Below are 24,562 nucleotides of genomic sequence, written 5' to 3'. Positions count from 1 at the left end.
GCGACATGGCACCCGAAAACCAATCCAGCAAAATCTGGACTCCAACAAACATATAGCGCTCCTTTCCTTCTGAGCCCTCCCATGGGCCCAAACGGCAGTTTATCACCACAAATGGGGTATTGCCACACTAAGGACAAATTGGGCAACCAAATGGGGTATTTTGTTCCCTGTGAAAATAAGAAATTTTGATCACAAATGACATTTTATTGGAAAAAATGTCATTTTTTTCATTTCACAGCCCAATTCAAATAGGTGCTGTGAAAAAACTGTGCGGTCAAAATGGTAACAACAACCATAAATGAATTCCTTGAGGGGTGTAGTTTCCAAAATGGGGTCACTATTGGGGGATTCCTACTGTTTTGGCACCTCAACACCTCTTCAAACCTGGCATGCTGCCTAAAATATATTCTAATAAAAAAGAGGACTCAAAATGCACTAGGTGCTTCTTTGCTTCTAGGGCTTGTGTTTTAGTCCACGAGCGTAGTAGGGCCACATGTGGGACATTTATAAAAACTGCAGAATCTGGACAATACATATTTAGTAGTGTTTCTCTGGTAAAACCTTCTGTGTTACAGAAAAAAAAATGAATAAAATTGAAATTCCGCAAGAAAAATGAAATTTGCAAAGTTCACCTCCACTTTGCTTTAATTCCTGTGAAATGCCTGAAGGGTTAAAAAACTTTCTAAATGCTGTTTTGAATACTTTGAGGGGTCTAGTTTTTAAAATGGGGTGTTTTATCAGGGTTTCTAATACATAGGCCCCTCAAAGCCACTTCAGAACTGAACAGGTACCTTAAATAAAAGGCATTTGACATTTTCTTAAAAATATGAGAAATTGCTGTTTATGTTCTAAGCCTTGTAACGTCCAAGAAAAATAAAAGAATGTTCAAAAAACGATGCCAATCTAAAGTAGACATATGGGAAATGTGAACTAGTGACTATTGTGGGTGGTATAACCGTCTGTTTTACAAGCAGATGCATTTAAATTCTGAAAAATGCAATTTTTTCAAAATTTTCTCTAAATTTTGCAATTTTTCACCAATAAACACTGAATATATCGACCAAATTTTACCACGAACATGAAGCCCAATGTGTCACGAGAAAACAATCTCAGAATCGCTTGGGTAGGTTTAAGCATTCCCACGTTATTACCACATAAAGTGAAATATGTCAGATTTGAAAAATGGGCTCTGAGCCTTAAGGCCAAAACTAGGCTGCGTCCTTAAGGGGTTAAGCATTTGAAAGATAATAAATAATACAATGTACTAGTTAATCTTTTTATTACTGTACATTTTGGATATAAACTGGCAGAGTCTTAGTGTAATATATAAAATTATCGCTTAGGTTTAAGCTTTAGAAATACATTTTAACAAAATGAAATGTTAGCCATACACTTTCCAGCTTAGAAGTGCATGTTATGTTACCTAGGAAAAGATTTGAGCTATTCAGCAAGTCACATAGGTGTATTATGACCTCAACAATAGGCATACAATATTAATCTTTTCTAAATATGACCCACTCTAAGTATCTTACGAAAAGCTCTTGTAGGAAGTTAGCTTGCAGGAATTAGTGAAGCGTAAATCTGCATGGAATCCGTACCCTCCACAGGAAAACAATTTCATCATTCAATAAATTAAAATAATGCACAGCAAATAGAATATTCCTTCTTATGGCAAGATTTCAAATAGAAGGATTATGGAAATTCATTTCATTCCGAAGCATTCATCAGTGGCAGGTTCCGACAGAGAACCACAATTGTTCTCTTTCCTCATGTTGTACTGAAAATATAGGAAATGTGTTCTCATTGTAGAGAACCAAATATTTAACTTAGATAAATACCCAGTGGAGAGTTATTATGCATTTATTTTGCAGCAATGGAAAAAAGACAAAAGATGAATTCTGGAACATTATAAAATAATTTATTTATGCAATTCACTGTTATTACTGGTCATAATGATGTCAATGATCACTATGCAAATGTAAGTGTGCTGCATGCGAATGTACTGCTATATATTCTGAATATTGCTCGATGTAATAAATACTGCCCTCTGGATTTCATGGTAATTTCTTGTTCCGACCTGCAATGTTTTTATCTACCTTAACTACCTGCTTTGAGAAAATTAAGTCAACGGACTATGTACTATGTATCCCATGTTGATTCCATTTGGGGAAAATAACTCGGCATCTTTTAATATGGTTAACAAGAACATGCAAAAAACATCATGTACAGATGTAGCCATCTTTATCTTGACTTTTAACGCATTAAATAAATAGTGGCTAGATCCCTTATCTTGACTTTTTTTCAATGGCTTTTGTTGTGTGATATCACACTGCAGCAAGTTATCAGAGTCAAGTTAAAGATGGCTACATCCGTACAGTTCACACAAAACAGACTGTCTGTATAAGCAAGAATTACCCAGGATGCCTGGATGAATTTAATGTCTTAGTCAAGTGTTTTCAAACACCGGACAAGAGCAATTTTAGCTGGGGAGTTGATATCTGCCCCTTTAAGGGTTTGTACAGAATTAGTAATACATGGCTGTTTGTTTGTTTTTTTCAAAAACAGCGCCACACCTGTCCGTGGGCTATGTCTGGTATTGTTGCTTAACTCCATTGAAGTGAATGGGACTGAGCTGCAATCCCACACACAACGTATGGACAGGTGTGATGTTTTTTTCATCACGTACAACCCCGTTACATTTTTTCAGGCACAGTGGCACATCTGCACATGTGGCTGTACCTGGTATTGCAGAAGGGATCCTGGTGGTTGGACCCCTGCTCACACAGTCCTAATATTAGGCCATCAACATGTATTCCCTCAAAACCGCTTTAAACAAGGATCGGAGCTTTTTTTTTTTCTTGGTTTGAAGCTCAGATTCCCTTTTTTTTACTGGTGCATCAACAGTAAAAAAGTTTCCATTGCAACTCTTATTGATTAAAATAGAAGTAGTTAGAGATCTCTGAGAGGAATCCTTCATATCTCCCCCACTTTGCAGAAACATTGTTGATTGATCCTGTGGCTCTCCATCTGCCCTGTGGCTCTCCAGCTGACATGCGCCTGTCTGAGAGTTGTAGTTTTTCAACAGCTGGAAGCCACAGGTTGGAGAACACTGCTGTAGAGCGTAGTACATGATCTGGTATAAGTGGCCAAATCTCTTTGTCAGGCAACATGAGTCTTCAGCTTAATTTATAACCTATAAGGTCTCAGGTTGGCAAATTAGAAGAAGGGGTGGGGGACATACCATATGTGCAACTTATGTAGCTGCCCACAAGGCAAGGGTGGTCACTGCTATATTAAAAGAAAAAGAAAAGTGCTCCCTTTTAGTAGCCTGGATGGCAGACCAGTGAGGAATTTTCCAGGAGAGCAAGAAAGGAAATATTCTATTACTAGCATCTCAACCAAATGATTCTCTGAACATAGGCTTTCTATAATCTACATATATGTGTATTTTATTACCTTTCCTCATATCTCAACATACCGTGAAGATGTGTGGCACGAGATGACCAGCTTTGAAAAAAATAAAAATGATTTTGCGATACCCTATCACGAGATGTCTATACTATATGTGTCTATGTGTGGCCACCCAGTGGTTGTGATTTGGGTTGCAGTGTGTCAAGGGTTTTGCTAGCATGTCTCGATATTGTATTGAATTGATTTCATGAGGAACTGGAGTTATTAACCAAATTCAAGCTGAGGTTAGGGTGGACACATCTGTATGTCTACCCCTAAAAAGAAGCGCTGGGAAGTGTAATTCCATAGTTCTGTCAGTGAGGGAAAAAGTAGCTAACACTTCCATATACTTGAGATTAATATAGCTGCAGACTGGGATATAACTGCATGAAAAGAAAGGTAAGGATGGGGATTTCAACAAATAGATGAAGCAGTTTTATTGCACAAAATAGTTTGTGTGGCACTTATCCTGAAGAGTTGATCATATTTCTAGAAATAAGCCGTAATAACATAGTGTTGCACATAATTTATAAGCATCACTTCTTTGAGCAGTATCAGAAATAATTTTAAATTGTCATTTTTGCAGGTTTTTGGGAAATAAACTGGATTCTCGAATGAAAAAGTTGTAACAAGTGGGGATTCCAAAAAGGTAAGAGATAAATCCATATAGTAAATATCTAAGTAAAAATGTTAGACATTAAGTTACTTAGAAAAAGAGAAAGATTTAATTTAAAAAACATGTGGTTTTCCTGAACAACTGAAAACAATGAAATCTCTCCAGCATATAGTAGGTAAAAATAAGATCACAGTGTAGATACAAAGCATGTGGCACTTTTCATTATTAGCAAGTGAAGACTTATTGTCAAGCGTTTTCATTAGAGGTTGGCTCGTAAATAAGTCTCAGAAAAATTAAAAAAGTGCAAAAAAATGTAAAGATGAATATACATATACAGTAGTGTTCAAAAAAATAGCAGTCCAACATCATCAATATTGTACAGGTTGTTACGGTCGTGGCGATACCAAATATGTCTACATTATTTCATGTTTTGGGACTTATATTTGAAAAAGTTTATTTATTGTAAAAAATGTGTATTTCTGTGAATTTTTTTTATAATTTTTTTTATCTAACATTACATTTTGTTTAAATTAATGTAACTTTTTTTCCCATAGAGGGATTGTTCATTTTGATTTAGATTTTTTATGCCAGTACATTAGCCTGTGTACTGATTCTACACAGGCAGTTGTTAGGGCATACCTCAGTATGCCCTAACAACAGGAAATATATGCAGTGATAATAACAGGGAAAATGGAATGGGAGGAAACCTCCAGCTCACCAGCTCCACACTCCTGTGTCCAATATCGCCCGGATCAACCGCGACGGCACACGGCAGGTAATAGTAGCAAAGAAGAGAAAGGATCCAGCGATGCGTGTTATAGCTGGGGGAAACTCCGTTCCCACTTTATTGAAAAATAATCACACAAAGTAAGGAGAAACACCAGGAGGATGACAAGGTGATCAGAATGGCAAAAAATGGTCTTAGCCATGATTAAGAGCACAGTCAGTGCTTGAAACGCGTAGGCTTCATTTTTTGCCATTCTGATCACCTTGTCATCCTCCTGGTGTTTCTCCTTACTTTGTGTGATTATTTTTCAATAAAGTGGGAATGGAGTTTCCCCCACCTATACCACGCATCACTGGATCCTTTCTCCTCTTTGCTACTAACAGGAAATATAATCAGACAGCCCTGGGGTACTTCAATGGACCCTAGACTGTCTGGCCATACAAGTTATGGGCTTTGATCGCATCACAGGGACTTTCTATGACGCGGTCAAAGGGAAGTCCCCGTTCTCTTATTTACGTTGAATGCTGCGATCATCTTTGATCGTGGCATTCAAGGGGTTAACGACGGAGAGAAGAGGTTTCCATTCTCTCCGCCGTTAGAGCGGGGCTGCAGCTGTGTATTACAGCCGTTGCCCTGCTCCTGAACGTGTGTGGACACGGCTGTCACACAGGACAAGAATGCTCGTCCAAATGCGCGAAGTACCCGCTGCTCAGGACGAGTATTCTCGTCCTGTGTCGGCAACCAGTTAACCTGATAAAACAATGTTTTGGTAGAAGTGATATTTATACATAGCAAGTAATTGACTTGTAAGTGTAGTAGAGTAGTAGAAATAAAGCAGATCCAACAATTAGGACATGCGTGCCGCTCATTCTAAGTATTTGAATCATTCATTGAAAGGGGCTTGTTCAAAATAATAGCAGTGAGGAATTAAATTGGTGAAGTCCTTCATTCTGTGGAATAACAGGTGTCAATTGTGCTCCTTATTTAAGGTAGAAGGATGGCAAATGTTGCACATGTTGGTTATAGTGCATTTCCTTCTGAAGTACTGGGGAAAATGGGTCGTTCCAGACATTGTTTTAATGAAAAACGTACTTTGATTAAAACTTTGATTGGAGAGGGAAAACATATAGAGAAGTGCAGCAAATTATAGGCTGCTCAATAAAATGATCTGAAATGCCTTGAAGTGGCAACCAAACCTGAAAGACGCAGATGGAAGCCGGGAACTACTGTTCAAATGGATCAAAGAATAGCCAAAATGCCAAAGGTTCAGCCAATGATTACTACCAGAAAGATCAAAGAAGATCTGAAGTTACCAGTGAGTTCTGCTACAATCAGAAGACGATTAAGTGAAGCCAAGTTACCAGCAAGAACTCCACGCAAAGTCCCATTGTTGAAAAAAAGGCATGTCCTGAATAGGTTAAAATTTGCCAAGGAACACATTGACTGGCCCAAAGAGAAATAGCGCAACATTTTCTGGATTGATGAAAGCAAAACTGGTCTTTTTGGGTCTAGTGGCCACAGACGATATGTCAGACGACGTCCGAACACTAAATTAAAGCCACAGTACACTGTAAAGACAGTAAAGCATGGTGCTGCAAAAATCATCATATGGGGATGTTTCTCATACCATGGTGTTGGGCCCATTTATCGCATACAAGGGATCATGGATCAGTTTGAATATATCAAAATACTTGAGGAGTTCATGTTGCCCTATGCCGCAGGAGAAATACCCTTGAAATGGGTGTTTCAACACGACAATGACACAAAACACACCAGTAATCGAACATCTTGCTTACAGACAAACAGGATTGAGGTAATGGAGTGGGCAGCCCAATCCCCTGACCTCAATCCCATAGAGAACTTTAGGGGTGACATCAAAAATGTGTTTTATGAGCCAAAACCCAAAAATGCAGAAGAACTGTGAAATGTAGGTCAACCTTCCTGGGCTGGAATATCTGTTCAGAGGGGCCAGAAGTTGGTCGACTCCATGCAACACAGATATCAAGCAGTTCTCAGAAACAATGGTTATGCCACAAAATATTAGTTCAGAAAAGTGAAATCTGAAACATGTTTTCAGTTTATACATTACATTCTTGGGTTTTTAAAGAAAAATTATGGCACTGCATTTTTTTTGAACAGCCTAATATTCCTTTTTCTCTACTTTCTGTGAAGGATTAAAACAAACTGGATAAATGTTGTCATTGTTTTGATTTGGAATTGGATGTGCAGTATTTCCAGCGCATTTGCAGTTAGGCAAATAAAAGTTATAATTATTTTGCACTTTATTTGATTTTCTAAGCTCCCTGCTATTTTTTTGAACACTACTGTACGTAAAAACTCTACAGTTTTCTTGAATACAATAAAATATACAAATTATTGTTTAAGATACAACTTGATTGTCCAACATTGTGATTCCGTTATCAATTTATATAGCGCCAACATATCCAGCGGCTCTATACATAGAATCACACAGAATCACATGGGACATTATTTCCACTTGGGCTCACAATCTTCCTATACTACCTCTAACTGAACATGTTTTGGATTGTTAAAGAAAATTGGTTAAAAGGGTAAAAAATGACAAGTATAAAATATAAGTATAAATGTAAGGGGGCCCCATAGCAAAGATTATAATGGACACTTTTTCTGGTGCTGGGTAACTCTACCAAACCCCTAACCATTGTTTGTCCCCCATTTCCCATAATCCTTGCATTAATTTCCCACAGGACCTGCAAAGGTTCTCAACACCTATTAAAATAAGGGAAGCACCAAACCTGGGCTAGGGACCCTCACTCCAGTGGCCCTATAGCAGCCGGATGTGCTGCCTTTATAGTATGAGTAATATGTTCTTGGAATCAAGCTATACAATGACTGACTCCATTATGTGTAAGAGACGAGTAGTATTTGAACATTTGGAAAGGTGCACAGGTTTATGCCCGTCTCTTGAGATACTTTCTTATCTATAACTATGTATTCAGCGGAGATGCTCTAGACGTTTTCTTTATCACCACAAGTTTTTAAATTCAATTGCATTGGGAATAGAGCTCCCACTTAACATGTCTGAGCTCCTCGGATCTTATGTGGTGTTAGCAGTATCGTCTATAGATAAATGTAATCATATAGCTAAAATTGCCTATTATTCCAAATAACGTTAAGCCAATAAACAGATTACTCCTCTTCATGCCGTTTAATGTGTTATTTATCCACAGATGATAGACGTCATAGCAGGTCTGAGGCAACTATATTGTATTTTCCCAATATAAGCTAACCTGCCAGGCCGAATCTATTGAACGCATAAATAATTAATGCCGGATTGTTCTGCATGCTTGTTTTTGTATAAATATGTGACATACTATATAGATTCCTTTTTCCTATTCTGCAAATAAATTGTGATATTTTTTAGTACACGGCTGTCTTTTCGTGAGCTTGAAAAGGATTGGAACCACTTTCATGCCATTATTTTGTATTGTGAAGTACACATTAAATCTTGATTCAGGCTGCAGATACTCTATGAATTATTCATTGTTATTATTATTCACATTTGACCATTTGTTTTTGTGGGTTTATTGTCTGTAGGAACAATTGGTAAATGTTCTGAATTCTAAGTGAATTGCTGACTTGTATAGTTGTGCACAGCTATCCTGCCTTTGTAGCACACATACAGCTGCTGGGATCTTGTTCCAGAATGCTATATGTAACGGGGACATTGAATATAACACAGCTTGTATAAGGATGTTAGGCCGCTCTGACCTGCTCCAGAGTTTACTTACTGCTGTGAAGCGATAGTACATGAGATATGCAAGGACTTACAAACAGCCTGTCCCTACATATTCCTCAATTAGTCATAAATATATGAAGCAGCAGCATCCAAAAATATACAAAAATATTTGAAAAATGTGTATATTCACCTATAATACAATAAATCTCTAGAAGCCTAGCCATTCCCAATCTATTAGTAAGATGGGTGAATAAATATACATTTTCAATAATATTGGGTAACTTCATATTTATAGCTGTATAAATGTAACTATATAAATGTATAATTGATTTGGTGGGTTACACTTTGAATACTTGGCACCATTTCTTTTTTTTTCTTCTTTTTTTTTTTTTTTAATGGTCATAAAATTAACAACACATTTTGCAAAAAAACCTTATCTTCTCGCTTGTTTTCGTTGTTACACATTGGGACATACTGTGCTAGGAGCTTGGTTCACCACCAGTTTTAGCACTTGAAAGTAAACGGGTGCATTGATAAATATGCTCCAATGTGATATGATGTCCCCGAAGAGTTGAAAAGTGAATTGTCTACTGATCACATAAAATGTTAGAAAATGAAATATATATAATATAATATATATATATATATATATATATATATATATATATATATATATATATATATATATATATATATATATATATATATATATATATGTGTATATATATCTATATATATGTGTGTGTGTATGTATATATATATATATATATATATATATATATATATATATGTGTGTGTGTGTGTGTGTGTGTGTGTGTTTGTGTGTAATCCTATACATATATAAGTAAGAAGTCTGTCACCAAATTGTCATGTAATTCCCTCCATGAGAGAGTAATATAGTGATATGGGTTCTTCTGATACAATATTAGTTGCTTGCAGGAACCACTTTTACATAGGAAATGTATGTTTTATACAAGGATATACATATTCAGAGGAAGAATGATACTTTTAGTAGAAGACAACCTCCATTCTCCATGCCAAACTATGCATGCACCAAGGATCATTTACAGCCTGTATAAAGATGTATTATTGCCTGCATTAGATGTCTCATAACAACCGCTCTCCACTACACAGTTGCCATGACATGCAGACACGATCTCCGTCTTTAGAGATCTATTTTGTACAGTGCAGTTTTCAGCAATGGTTAAAATGACTCTCTTCATTTGCAAAGTGCACCTACAGCACAATTGACAAAGTTTCAGCACCAAGAACAGCTCCCTGCTGATGTATTCACTGCCTCTGTCTACTGAAAGGGGTTGTCCAGGATTAGAAAAACATGGCTTTGTTCTTACAAAAACAGTGCCACCCCTGGCCCCGGTTTGTGTGTGGTACTGCAGCTTAGCCCCATTTATTTAAATTGAGTCAAGCTGCAATACCAGACACAACCTATGGGCAGGGGTGGTGCTTTTTCAGGGAGAAAGCAGCCATGTGTTTCTAATCTAGGACAACCCTTTTAACATCTTATATCCTCCCTAGGTAACAAATGCTCAGCACAGGAAACCCACTTGTTCCATCTGTATTCAGTGTCCATCACCTGACAACATTCTGTACATTTCCTAGTTAATACCTACATTGAAAATCAGATGCCTGCAGATATCTATACTATAGCACACAATAGACAGAAAATTTTTTTCCCACATCATGCACAGTGACGTTTTTTTATATATTTATATGATGGCTGAGCATGGCTTTTAACCGTTCCTACAAATTCACAAATGGCACATTTTATTTTAGACTTATTTAAGAATTAGACACTTCAGAAACGTGTTTAGAAAAGGGGGCATGTCTTAGCAGGGATAGGGCGTGGCTAAAATGCACCAAATAAAAGTTAAGCCACCCAAGATGTCGTATATGGAAGAGAGACTTGTCTAGCATGTTTAGAAAGATGCGCCAAATTTATCATACAACATGTGCCACTGTGGTATGTTTGGGCTATTTTCAGACTGCCTGGTCTAAGTTTATACTGTCTAAATCTTAAATAGACAGCTTAGTAAATCTGGCCAAATGTGATCAGTGCAGGACGCAATACATCACTGAGGATTTCCTAGAAGAATAAGCAGACCTGGGCCCTAAAAGAGATCCAGATATCCTGCCTGATTGTACAGAAAGTTACTAATGTTTGTTCGCATCTAGAGCTTTGTAGGAGAAGCCTCTGGCGTTGTATGGCTGCCTAGGCAAGAGGACCAGACGCTCACTTGGTTGCATGTCCCACTGTCACTTATAAACTTCAGGCAGAAGACATGGCTAAATGCATAGCTGGAACTACACTTTAAGGCCCCCTGCATACGGCCGACCGTGTACAGTCACCCGCATTTACGAGCCGTGTTCCCATTATAATGTATAGCAGCACGGTCCGTAAATTCAAAAAATAGTACATGTCCCATTATTGGCGGATCCTTTCTACGGCCCGGACACCTTTCCATAAATATATGGGAAGGGGTCCGTGGGCCATAGAAATGAATGTAGCAGTACTTTGATTTGCAATTATGGATCCGTAATTGCGGATCAAAATTACCGTCATGTGCATGGGGCCTAACACTAGCTAAGATATCAGGGATAACTAAGCTAATGTTTTGTATACATTGTTATGATCCCTGAAAACTCTAGGTATCTCAAAATACTACCTAAAATGTGTAACATGTCACCCTCATTAGCCCCAAAATTAATCAAACGAAAACAACAACAACATATAAAACAGTTGTATAGACTAAGTTAACATCAATGGCAAATAAAGAAGGAAGGCAGCACTGAAATGGTGGAGATAAAACACAAGTGGTTTATTTCCAGTGAGCGAAGTTTTGGCTTGTGTAAGCCTTTATCAAGCATAAGTTAACAAAGGTTATATAAATAAGTTAATAAAGGTTAAGAATGATGGAAAGGCAAAAGGGTGAAGATGAAATTATTGGATTCATCCTAAAGACCAAATTAGTTAATAAGGCCATTGTTAATAAGCTAGAAAAGTATTGTAAAGGTAAACCAAAGTGTTGTTGCTTGCAGTCGCATAGGTCCTTGCGACAAATATTTGACTTGTGGGCTTGCCCGTACAGGTAAGCGCCTATACACATATTATTACCCAGTGTTTTAAACAAATCAAAAACAATTTAATCAAAGCATGTCTTATTAAAAACTAAAAGATATTGGGGGTGATATATCGAAACTAGACCGAAGTCAATGAAATACCCATAGTAACCAATCAGTTTTTTTTTTTCATTTTCTACAGGGCTTGTAGAAGATAAGTTCGGAAATCTGATTCTGATTGCTAAAGGCAATTGCTCTACCTTTTGGCCAGTCTGTGTGCAACAATTGTGGTGCAATGACCAGTCATGATCTATCCATTGCTCCCAGATCGGCCATAAGGCCATAAAATAAAAAAATCATATTTTCAGCTCACTTCTCCTCTTCTCCTAGTCCCTCCGGTATGTTGTGTAAGCTGCGCTAGAGTGATGAGTGGACCCAGAGTAGAGAAGAGAAGAGGAGAAGTGAGTATAATTTTTTTTTAAATTGATTTCATTTTTTTTTATTTAACTGTCTATCGGAGAAGTAGTCTGACTGGGGGAGGGTAAGGTAGAAGGCTCAACGCAGACCTATATCTTGCTCCGCTCTATAGAGGAGACTCTTCACCAGCTAGAGGCTGGCATAGATTTCTAGTATAATTTACACCAGTTGGGCCGATGTGACCATGCCCCCTTTGTTGGAGGTGGCGCAAAAAGGCCAAAAGTTGAAATTTCCACTAAAATTTTCGAAATTTGGGCCCTTTTGTGACTTTTCTACACCAGAAAACTGGCATAAAAAGGTTGATAAATTACCTCCAAAATCTTTTCGTTAAGTTAACCAGGATTTGCAAAAAGTTGACAAGTATTAGTGTCAGGTTTTGATTGTTTTTTTTCCTGAGGTTTAAACATCACGCTCTTGAAATCATCAATAAAAATACAAGTTGTGATGAGATCTAGAAATAAATTACAACATAAAAAACTCCACTAGAAAAATGCTCTAAAGTAATTGAAAAAATAAATCACCGTACATTGGAAGTAATAGAATATGTTTGCTAGCAAAGAAAAGCGTATTTGTTTTTCCTTAGAGAGAAAGTTAAGTGTTTCTAAAAATTGTCCTATTGTTTGTTAAGGCGTGAATTCTCAGCCGCTGTTATTATTATACCTGGATTCTTTAAAGCTGCAGCATCTCAGTCCATCAAATCCAATTTCCATGTGAAGTGTATGTTTAAAAGTTGTTTTCCCTGGAAGAAATTGTTATAGGGACTGAAACTTTTCTCTATTATAAATGCCAGTATTAAGTGCCTTGGCAGCAATGTAACAGCTTGTTCCCAGTTGAGTGTTTGCTGTCTCATTGAGAAGTATAGCATGTTGATTGAATTATGACTTCAGGGGAAAATACTACCACTGATGGCAGAGGTGAACAGGCAGTTTCCAGGCAGTTAGTAAGCACCTTGGCAATCTCACCAACCCATTCTAAGATGACCGTCCACTTTAGAATTTGGACGGCGACTTACGGAATGACTTAAAACATAAATTAAAAGATTAATTGCCGACAATTGGCAGCTAGATATCTGCTTTGATCTGTGACCTGGGCTTCGATTAATGTGGTGCTCAGTTATCTCTTGGCAGAAATTATCTAAGCATTACCAACGACTGCACCCGATGATGACCATAAAAATTCTGATATAGATATTTGACTTTTTCACAGATATTTGCCTATGGTCAGCTCTTTAATGTCACAAAAATACACCAACAATGGTCAGAAAAAGGTCTAAATTTGTTCAACGGCCTGAAATGTCGAGCGTACCAGCTTTAGAGTCTACTTAGCATTGTTGGGGAATGATTGCTTTTCCATATGATTAGTATATGCTCCTAGGCTCTTTTTATGCATGTACCCTATGTATCCCTCATCCTTGTAGGAGATGTATAAATACACAACTACCTTAGTTTAAAGTGAGAACTGTATTATGTATTATTAGAGTTGAAATTATTTACAATATCACAGTCTCAACTGCTCCCAGGCTGGGCAGCCGATCAGCTGATCGATCTGTCCGGCCTCCTAGAGTATTGAGATGCCAGATCAATCAGCAGTCAGGTCCAGCATCCACTTATATTAGGCAGCACCCTATTTAAAGTGCCTCCTCATGGCCTCATGTGCCAGTAAATGTTTATTATACTTGGTTCACTATTGCTGCTGCAACTCTTTCAAGTATCTCAATGTTTGGACTTCTCTGTTTGGATTCACTCTGAATATCTCTATTATTTTATTTCGGGGGTAGAATGAGCTGGGTCTGGATTTCTCTGTCTTGCTCTGGATGATCAGATCAAGCATTTACATTTCACTACCATTATCTCCTTCAGTAATGAAATTATCTCTGCTTGTCAGATTAGTGTCTTTGTTTAAACCAGGGGTTCTTCTTGGTTTAGTGTTGAGTGAATACTATCTTGCAGGACTATTAAAGAGGCTCTGTCACCAGAGTATAAGTGCCCTATCTCCTACATAATCTGATCGACTCTGTAATGTAGATAACAGCAGTGGTTTTTATTTTGAAAAACGATCATTTTTGAGCAAGTTCTGAGCAATTTTAGATTTATGCTAATTAGTTTCTTAATAGATAACTGGGCGTGTTTTTACTTTTTACCAAGTGGGTGTTGTAAAGAAGTGTATGACGCTGACCAATTAATGACCAATCAGCGTCATACACTTCTCATTGTTCCAGCCCAGCTTCTTTCACTGCACAACCACACTGGAACAATGGGCTGGAACAATGAGAAGTGTATGACACTGATTGGTCACTGATTGGTCAGCGTCAAACACTCCTCTGTACAACGCCCACTTGGTAAAAAGTAAAAATACGCCCAGTTATCTATTAAGAAACTAATTAGCATAAATCTAAAATTGTTCAGAACTTGCTCAAAATGATCGTTTTTCAAAATAAAAACTATTGCTGTTATCTACATTACAGTGCCGATCACATTATGTAGGAGATAGGGCAATTATAATCTGGTGACAGTTGTTTTCTGGTTTACCTTATACTTGTATTGCTGGATTTATTAAATTTTTCTGGTTATCCTTTTGCTGTTATTGTTCTGCTCGAATTATTACGTGTTTTCTGATTTCATTTTTACATTTCAGTTACCATTCAACTTGTATTGCCAGTCAGTGACTGCCCAGTGGTCATCCAGATACTCCATAGGTTCTAACAGGGATCACTCAGGGTCACCAGGTTCCTGATTGTGGGATCGCTCTTATCAGGATGGCTGTAGGAAGGCCACGTCTACAGGTAGGGTCATTTTAGGGTTTACTGGATAGCTTGGGCGAAGTCTGGCTAAGGCTTTGTTCAACTACGCTATTGATTCCGTCAAAACGACAGAACCCTTGCACAATGGAGACAAACGGAAACCATTGGCACCGGATCCATCACCATTGAAATCAATGGTGATGGAAACGGAAACCTATGGTTTCCGTTTGTGTCTGTCAGTGCTCTGTTCCGACGGAACGTCAGAACGGAGCCCTAGCGCAGATGTGAACGAAGCCTAAAATATTTTTTTTGAGTTTAACGGTATGACATCATTCCAATTTATGAGTCATGAATTTAGTGTAAAGACATCCCGTTATTCAAAACTAGTCCATAAAATTGCTGAGGACAAGAAAAAAAAACGGCTTGGTTCGCATTTGTGCTTGTCATGTTTTATCTATTCTAAATAATAATAATAACAATATTTAAATATAACAAAATTACCTAAACATATAAAATGGTTCTCTATAGACAACCCCTTAGGGAACATAGCAAATATAGACAAGTTATTTTATATTCTGTACACAGGTACAGATGCACCTGTGCTAGACATGTAGAAGGAAGACCAAACAGATGACTGGCCATCAGAGTATGGTGTGCAATTCATCTTAGCTTTGAAATGAGGTGTTTTAAGTTGTAAGTCAGATTAATGTTGGTCTGACAGCTAAGATACTACTACATTTAGCTTTGTAGTGGGTCTCAGTCACCAGTATCAGTCATGTGGTGGCTCCATACATCTTGTTTCTCTACATTAAAATGAATGGGTTGTCCTCATATACTTACTAGCAACTCCAATTTATTAAAACGGATTGTATATGAGCATGTCTGTCTATAATAATTTCTCCCGCGAGATTATATGTTACTTGGGATCGAATAATGCTGACTGAAGCTATATTCTTGTATATCATTTTTCACCCCGTTGCAAAGGGTAGTGAGTGACATCCCCGTCCTGTAACTTTACATGGTCTCAATTTCGAGTTCTTGTGGTTCCTAAATGCTTCCACTTTACAATAATACCATTCACAGTTGATCATGGAATATCTAGGAGGGAAGAAATTACCTGAACTGACTTGTTACATTGGTGGCATCTTATTACAGGACCATGCTCGATGTCAGTGACCTCATTACAACGACCCGTTCTTTCCCAAATGTTTATAAAGGCGACTGCATAGCTAGGTGCTGGATTTTAAACACCTGCGGCAATGGGACTGAATGAAACGCCTGAATTGAAAGATTAAGGGCATGACCAGACGTGGCGGATTTCTTCCGCCACTGTCCGCATCAATGCTGCACATAATCTGCGTTGCAGATTCTGTTGCGGCTCTGCCTAAAATAGGCATTAAATTGATGCGGACTAGCCGTTGCGTATTCGGGTGAAGAGTGCTTCTCTTCTCTCTATCAGTGCAGGATAGAGAGAAGGGACAGCCCTTTCCCTAGTAAAAGTAAAATAAACTCTTACTTAGCCAGGCGTTGTCTTGGTGACGCATCCCTCTTTCAACATCCAGCCCGACCTTCCTGGATGACGTGGCCGTCCATGTGACCGCTGCAGCCTGTGATTGGCTGCAGCCGTCACTTGGACTGAAACGTCATCCCGGGAGGCCGGACTGGAGGAAGAAGCAGGGAGTTCTCGGTAAGTATGAACTTCTATTTTTTTTACAGGTTGATGTATATTGTAATCGGAAGTCATTGTCCAGGGTGCTGAAACAGTTACTGCCGATCGTTTAACTCTTTCAGCACCCTGGACAGTGACTATCTCCTGATGTCGCCTAGCAACGCTCCCGTAATTACGGGTGCACACACGTAGTCACCCGTAATTATGGGTGCACACACACGTAGTCACCCGTAATTACGGGAGCCCCATTGACTTCCTCAGTCTGGCTGTAGACCTAGAAATACATAGGTCCAGCCAGAATGCAGAAATGTCCTGTTAGTAAAACCAATACGCTCCGCAGCACACATAACATCTACATAACATCTGCAGACTTCATTGCGGAATTTTGACTCTCCATTGAAGTCAATGGAGAAATTCCGCAATGAGTCCGCAACAAGTCCGCTACACGTCCGCAACAGCCAGTGTATGCTGCGGACACCAAATTCCGCACCGCAGCCTATGCTCCGCAGCGGAATTGTCTGCAACGTGTAAACGAACCTAACTAAAAAGCTATGGAAAGCAATGGAGAAACGTGTACGCTGCGGATTTCCGCAGCGGACTGTCCGCAGCGGAATTCCAGAGCAATTCCGCCACGTCTGGTCATGCCCTAAGAGTTTTGTCCCAATACTTTTGTCCATATATTATAACTTGTAGAATAAAACAATTCAGACACATTGGGCGATGAAGATTAAATGCAACATCCCAACTGTTTTACTGGATGATTATTTTAGCTCTTAAATCTATATCCAAATTAAGTTCACTAATTGGATTAGTCAGTGATAAACAGCGAGAGGCTGCAAAATCAAACCAAGATAAAAAATATTTATGTCTTGCTGGATGAATTGTGTGTGATCTATACTTATACTAATCCTGACATGTCATGTTTTTGATCTGAGAACTGCGTAATACAGAAGAGTAGGCATACTATGATTCTCTACCTTAGACCAACATATCTAATCTCCAGGAGTCTTTACTGCTGTTTTAGGTGGTGATTTACAGTTTGTTTGCAAATATGATATTTCGGCCATAAACAATGGAAATGGTGTTATATATTGTGGCTCATCTACGGGATTGAAATAGGCTCTGACTGAGATGATTACATATAAAAGCCAAAGAAACAAGGTCAGCTCGTATTTGCAAAATACACAATTGTGCAGCTGTAATTATTGTTATATTTTTTAGACCTTTTTTTTTATAGAATAGCTGTGAATCAAAGTGCTAAACAAAGGAAATACTACTCAGCCGCCATTTTCTTGTAGCATGTTCTAGTTCCTGATACAACACTTACAGAGCCATTATTTTCTTAATAGTTGAAAATAACACAAGTCCAATGTCTGGCCTGTTAACTGTAAGGGTATGTGCACTCGATGAGAGGCTTTTACGTCTGAAAAGACAGACTGTTTTCAGGAGAAAACAGCTGCGTCGTTTCAGACGTAAATGCTGCTCCTCGTATTATGTGAGGCGTCTTTGACGCCTGTAAACTTGAGCTGCTCTTCATTGACTTCAATGAAGAACAGCTCAAATTACGTTGCAAAGAAGTATCCTGCACTTCTTTGCCGAGGCAGTCAATTTACGCGTCATAGTTTGACAGCTGTCAAACGACGACGTGTAAATTACAGGTCGTCTGCACATTACGTCGGCAAACCCATTCAAATGAATGGGCAGATGTTTGCCGACGTATTGTAGCCCTATTTTCAGACGTAAAACGAGGCATAATACGCCTCGTTTACATCTTAAAATAGGTCGTGTGAACTCAGCCTAACTCTGTCCATACTGCAGCTTTTTGCCTGTTATTTGCTTGGTGGGGCTGTATTTTCACATGGTCTTACCCTATGGTCTTACATTAAATATGTTCTCCTGTGGCCTCACTACCCAAACCGACTTACTCTCCCTGGAAGCCAAGACCAGATTTGCTGGTAAACCTTGTGAGTGCGCACTTCTGACGACATCAGATCTCTAGAGCATGAAGAACCAGCATTGTCACCCAATGATCATGTCTACCCCGTATTTGTAATAAATAAAACTAAAAATTATTCAATGTGGCACCTGACTCCTTAAAGCAGTAGTCTCCAACCTGTGGATCTTATGTTGAGTTGTAGTTTTGCAACAGCTGGAGATCCACAGGTTGGAGACTACTGCCCTAAGGAATAATTAAAATGCCGACAAATGCCGGAGTTGCACTTGTAAATGGACACTAATTTTTCAAACAACTTATGCTAATCTAATAGTATACCTGATATAGAACAACTTTGTAATTTACTTAGGTTTAAAATTTTGTTGTTTTATCCATGCAAATTCTGTGTGAAATAACTGCCACTAGTTGTCTCCACTCCCTGTTGTCAAGCAAAATATGTTGCTAGTTGACTGCAGGAGTAGGGGGGGTGTCTTTTCACTGCCTGACCATAGAGGTCTATGGCGAGGGGAGGGGAGCAGGAGCAAAGTGAGAAAGAAACACAAAGGCATGCTGCGGCTTCTGGTAAGTGTTATTTCTCACTCCAGTACTGGATACTCAGCTACACTGCTTATTACTGCTGTGTAATGTCCTCCGTGCTACATGTGATAGAGATAGGAGAGCAGGACTCTGCTCTTATCTGCGTGAAGTGTATAGAAGACATGATAGCAGTTAGGCTCCGCCCACTAACTCAGAGAAAACTGGGAATTAGAGAAAGAACCTGTAGAGGCAAAAATAGCTAAAAAAAAAAAGCATAATACAAGTCATATAATGTCCAGAAATAGCGTTATTCCTCATGTATACACATATGACAGCTTATTCTGAAAAGTCACCTACACTTCAAGGCTTCCAAACAGCATTGAGAGACTGTATGGTGCAAATGGAGGTCCCGTGGCTTTCTACTATTGAGCTGTTGGCACTCCATCTGCTGAACTATGTTGCTATCTGTACTGTATTATGCTGTATTATGGAGATATGCTGCCCCAAAAGCAATGTTTTTAGAAAAGAAAAGTTCCACAATACCACATCCAATTGAACATGGCTTTACTTCTTTTCTGTCCTTCTCATATGAAATTTTGCAGAAAAAAATAATTTGCCTCCATTATACTGTCCGGTCCCTTAGAATTCTATTTTTGAGCTGAATTACAGCTCCATACAACTCGAAGGTTCTACAGAGCCGTAAAATGCCTGTGTGTAGGAGGCTTTAAACTGTGCTAGTCTGAACACAAGCCTTTTGTAAAATTGCTTGTGCCAAAATTGGTGCAACCTATACATCCCCCCCCCCGTCTTATGTTCTATGCGACTTTTTATTTTATTTTCATTACGATCTTCTTGGTAATTGTTCCAATTACTACTTGGCTAGAAGTCTTATAAGTGATAAAAGGTCATCCACCTGACCTTACACTTTATAGATCTACCATGTCAACCTTTTAAAAGTGTTTTTGTTTTTTTTCCATTTTGCACCATTGTATCATGCGTTTTCATTGAAGAGTTTTCTCTGATTCCATCTACAGGCTTAAACCTTATTCACGTGCACTTGTTTATAACGTCTGCAATTTGTAACCTCATCCGGATGTACTGTATGTCTTTCCTCCCTTAACCCTATCCTGATGCTGTATATACCTTTACTCCCTATTTTACATTTGATCATCTAGGAGACAATTTAAAAAAATAATTTCAACAGTCCAAATTTCCTACCAACCTGAATGGTTTTATCTGACAAGTCTCATGGCTAAAAGGAACAATTCTCATAATAACGATTTCAAGAAATGCTTTTATAAAAATCTATAACATGTTTAAGATATTTACAAGATGGAGTTTTATTTCAGCCTTTACTGTTCCTGAGCGCAATTGCTTTCCATAATATCTACATAGAGAATAAATATTCCCGGTTTGTACATCTACAAGGGACTGTCAGCCCTAAGGTTATTGAGGAGATGTTTAGTCAGTCTGTAATGTGGTTGTCTTTCCTTCACGGTGACAAATGGCTTCTTTCTGCAGTTTGTCACTTGAAATCTAAAACAATGTTACTAGCTATTAACCTTGACCTAAACTCTGGTGGACTTAAATATCTTCTGACAGGAGCTTTGCTCTAGTTAGTCCTTGACTTGCTTCCCCAGAGAATCTGATGAATTAAGTTTAGAGGCAAATCTAAACATTTTCTTAATATTTTCTGCTCCTTGGCTGAGCTTCAGTACATTCTGCATTGGTTTTGACTACTGACTATGAGTTTGTAATCCTACAGAGTCTTTATACTGCTGTATAGATGGCTGTACTGCTGATGATGGGGGTATTGATTGCTAAGATTTCTTATCTGATATTCACCCAATCTGACTCAGCAAAGAATGTGCCCGGTTCATTGTGCACTTTGTGTAGGTCAGAGATTATTATTTTTATGGCTCATCAGTCTGTACAGTACGTTGAATTTAATATTTGATACATTAAGTGTTGAGTCAGCAGGATTTGCTTCCTTCCTATACTGCATGTGTAATCAGCTCAAGAAGTTAATGTCTAATTTTTAATTGTTTTTTTTATCCATTAAAAAATAAATTGACATTTTCTAGACATAAACAAGTATACAATGTGCCCGCAATTATAAACACAACTAATTTTAATAGAAATTTAGTAGATGATGACGTTGCAATCCTAGGTGCAGGTTAGGCGGAGTTCAGATCTGCGTTCATATTTCCACTTTTCTGTTCCGTTATAGGAACAAAAATAACGGCAGAGCTATATTCATTACCTTGACTTTAATGTGGTCTATCAGTTTTTCGTCATGGAGTCCGTCATTTTACCATAGTAAAAAGCGCTGCGTCCTACGCTATTTTGTATAATGAGGCCCTGTTTTATGCAGGAGTAATTGTTCTGTTTTTCTGCACAGTTTGGGGTTACAAATAAATTACTGTGTAATTTATGTAATAATTTTTTTTGGGGGTACACACTTTTTTGCAATTTAGTATATCATTTTAATTTCATGCTAAATAACCTGTTAAATGAATTATTCAGGTTATTATGGTCATGTAATATATGTTGCTTTTTTGTTTTTAAGTAATGTATGGGCAAGAAAATATATTTTATACTAAATAATGACTTTTTTGTGGACATTTATTCCTTTATTTATTTTTCTGTTACATTTTTTTTATCCTTTGAAGGTATAACTTTTTGTTAACTCCTGCATGCTAATACATTATACTGTGTCACTATAACATAGGCCACACCATGTGTTGCCCTAATAGCAGCCTAACAGCAAGCAGTACACAAAGCCCGGGGTCTTTTCTAGGTTTCCAGGGCTGATTACAGAGGGTTTTCCAGTCTCTGATCAAAGAGAGGAATCCACTTTGATCATGCCGCGGTCACAGACTATGGCGATCAAAGGGTTAACGGTGGTTGTCAGAGATTCCCCCAATCCCAGCTGTATTTAGGAGGCTTTTCTAAGTACAGGAGATGTTAGTAAGGCTCCTACTTAAAGCATTGGCGCTCACTGAAGCGCTCATAAGCCTTTTCTACAGCGACGTTAAAAGACGTTGCTGTAGACTCAAGTCCTGCACCGCCTGCCGTCAAAAGGCAGTGGGTGGTCACAAAGGGTTTATATGCCATTGTTAGTCTTTTTTCCTTCATGCTCTACATATTTTAGCTAACATCTATAATTATATGTGGTTATTTCTATTAAACAAGTAAAAAATATATTCCATAACATTTTTTATCTGTAAATGTAGGGCCTTAAAGAAGAACTGTAAGCTCTCCTGACATGTCTGTTTTAGTAAACACTTATATTCCCTATGAAATAACAATTCTGGTGCATCTTTTAATAGAACTTTAAATTTTGCCGTTCCTCTGTTATTTCTCCTGGAAATATATAAATACATTGAAAACAGGACATTCCATTCCCCTTTTTTAATATGGTATGTTCCTACTTAGTCATACACAATAAGCAATGACCGGACAGTGTCAGAGTATGTAGGGACATCCCCTTTTGAAAAAGCAATTGATTACACCCTGTTGTCATACATTTCCAGGGGTAATAACAGTGGAACGGCACAAACGTTGCTCCAGAATTGCTATTTCATGGCACACACGAATAGTCAATAAAACAGATATTTCTGGAGAGTTGACAGGTCATTTTCAACAGTATAAAACAAACTGTGTTGCATTACAACTACAATTCCACTTTACAAGTCCAGTTATAAAGTTAGGTATAACAAGGCAGTAGGGGGAACATGCAATTGTGAGATTGCATAGTTGATTGACAGCTTATAAATCCACTAAATTCAGCTGTACAGGTTTAATACAACAATAATAGCCGTTGAGGCCGAATATGAACAGAAGAAATAGGGAGCGGGGAGGGAGGAAGGGGTGGTAGGCTAAATATGCCTGGTAACATATATATTGAGCAGGTTAGCTGCCCAAATAAATAACGCAAGATGTGCAAGGACTATAATTATATTAGAAAGATTATTAATGAGAGAGGTTCATAAAGTCCACCATTTTTGTGTGTCAGCTACTCATAGATCTATATATGTGAGACTTCTGAGTTATCCAGCCCTTCCACACACGAGAGAAGGTGTGATGCGTTCTTAGTTCCCAGTGGGGAAGATCCTTCAGCCTAGCAATTTGTTCAACTTTAGATATCCAGTGCAATACTGATGGGATTTCTGTCTATTTCCAATGCAGTGGAATCAGTAAACGTGCAGCAGCTATTAATATCAGTAGAAGTTTTAGAGCTCTTCTGGGAGTATCACTAGGGAACAGGGCGAGGAGTGCTATTTCTGGGGTCGCATGAAGCTTTGTGCCACAGATAGTGTTAATATGTTGGAACATGTGTCGAAAAAACCACAAAATTTCTGGACATTTCCACAAGATATGGCAAAAAGGTACCTAAAATATTATCGCATCTCCAACATATTTCAGGTGATGAACAATACATCTGTTTTAGTCTCACATGACTTAGATGCCATCTGGAGAAAACCTTATAAGCATTTTCTTGGATTTTGATGCATTGAGAAGTTGCTTTGGGGGTCTTTAGTATTGTGGATATGTCTGTAGTTGTAAATGTAAGATTTAAATCTCTTTCCTATTCTCTTACAAAGTATGGGACAGAAAAGGCCCCTTTACACTGGGCGATTATCGGGCAGATAAGCGTTTATAGAATGTTCGTGCCCGATAATTGGCCTGTGTAAACAGGGCAACGATCAGCAGATGAACGAGCAAATGATCATCTGCTGATCGTATCGTTTTAAAAAAGTAAAATATTATCGTTGTCGGCAGCGTATCTCCCTGTGTAAATGGGGAGACGCGCTGCCGACATGATGATAACGTATAGGGACGAGCGATCACAGTAACGGCCGCTCGTCCCTATACATAGCTCCGTGTGACAGGAGCAAACGAGCGCCAATCCACGATGTCTCATTGATCAGCGCTCGCTGCACCGGCCGAATATCGGTAGGTGTAAAAGGCCCTTTATGGTTCCAGATGATACAATCTGTTTTCGTATTACTGATAAAAGTCACTTAAGTTTCATTGTCCAGAATTTTTCAAACCACGACAATTCCCTGTAATGTCCTGTGAAAGGAAGACATTTACAGATATGCTTTCATATGAGGCTATATTGCAAGGGTGAAAGGTTTAGGAATATAAAAATGTCTGTTGCTCTTGCAAGGAATGGGAGGGAACAATCTTGATCCAAAATATCAATAGGGATAAGCGTGTTATGTCTGACAGATATGGGCAAAGTATGATACCCTGGATCCAGAGCTGGAACGCAATCCCTTATTTGAGATAGAGGTGAGGGATGGGGTGAGCATAATAATCTGATATGAGGGTCTCTCCAAATTTTTACAGTAGCTTGCAAAAGGGTACTCAACTCCGTTGTGGAGGAGTCAGTGTTTGGGTCCTCAAAAATCAGTTGGCGCAAAGGTTTCTGTGCTAGACTTTCTTTGATGGAAACCAAGTAAATAAAAAAGCAAAAGGCACGACGCCACATAGTGCAGGTCAATCAGACTAGAAATAAATGCAAAACGTAGTTAATATGCTCACCACGTAGCAGTTGGTAAAGGCAATGGGTAACTCCACTAATGCTGCTGCCAGGATCCAAAACCGG

The 24,562-nt window shown here is 38.4% G+C and overlaps 1 protein-coding gene across 3 annotated transcripts in view; it reads left to right on the top strand.

Moving 5' to 3' along the window:
• Positions 1-24,562, top strand: part of RALYL (RALY RNA binding protein like) — a 595,378-nt gene that overhangs the window by 195,106 nt on the left and 375,710 nt on the right. For all 3 annotated transcript variants that reach the window (XM_075826067.1, XM_075826069.1, XM_075826068.1), the window contains exon 2: positions 4,037-4,099. The gene's annotated coding sequence lies outside the window, so the exon portion shown is untranslated. The remainder of the gene's footprint in view (positions 1-4,036; positions 4,100-24,562) is intronic.

This window comes from Rhinoderma darwinii, chromosome 5 (assembly GCF_050947455.1).
Source record: "Rhinoderma darwinii isolate aRhiDar2 chromosome 5, aRhiDar2.hap1, whole genome shotgun sequence".
NCBI classification, from domain to species: Eukaryota; Metazoa; Chordata; class Amphibia; order Anura; family Rhinodermatidae; genus Rhinoderma; species Rhinoderma darwinii.
The sequence above is the reverse complement of the archived record's forward strand: the minus strand, read 5'-3'. Positions and strand labels throughout refer to the sequence as shown.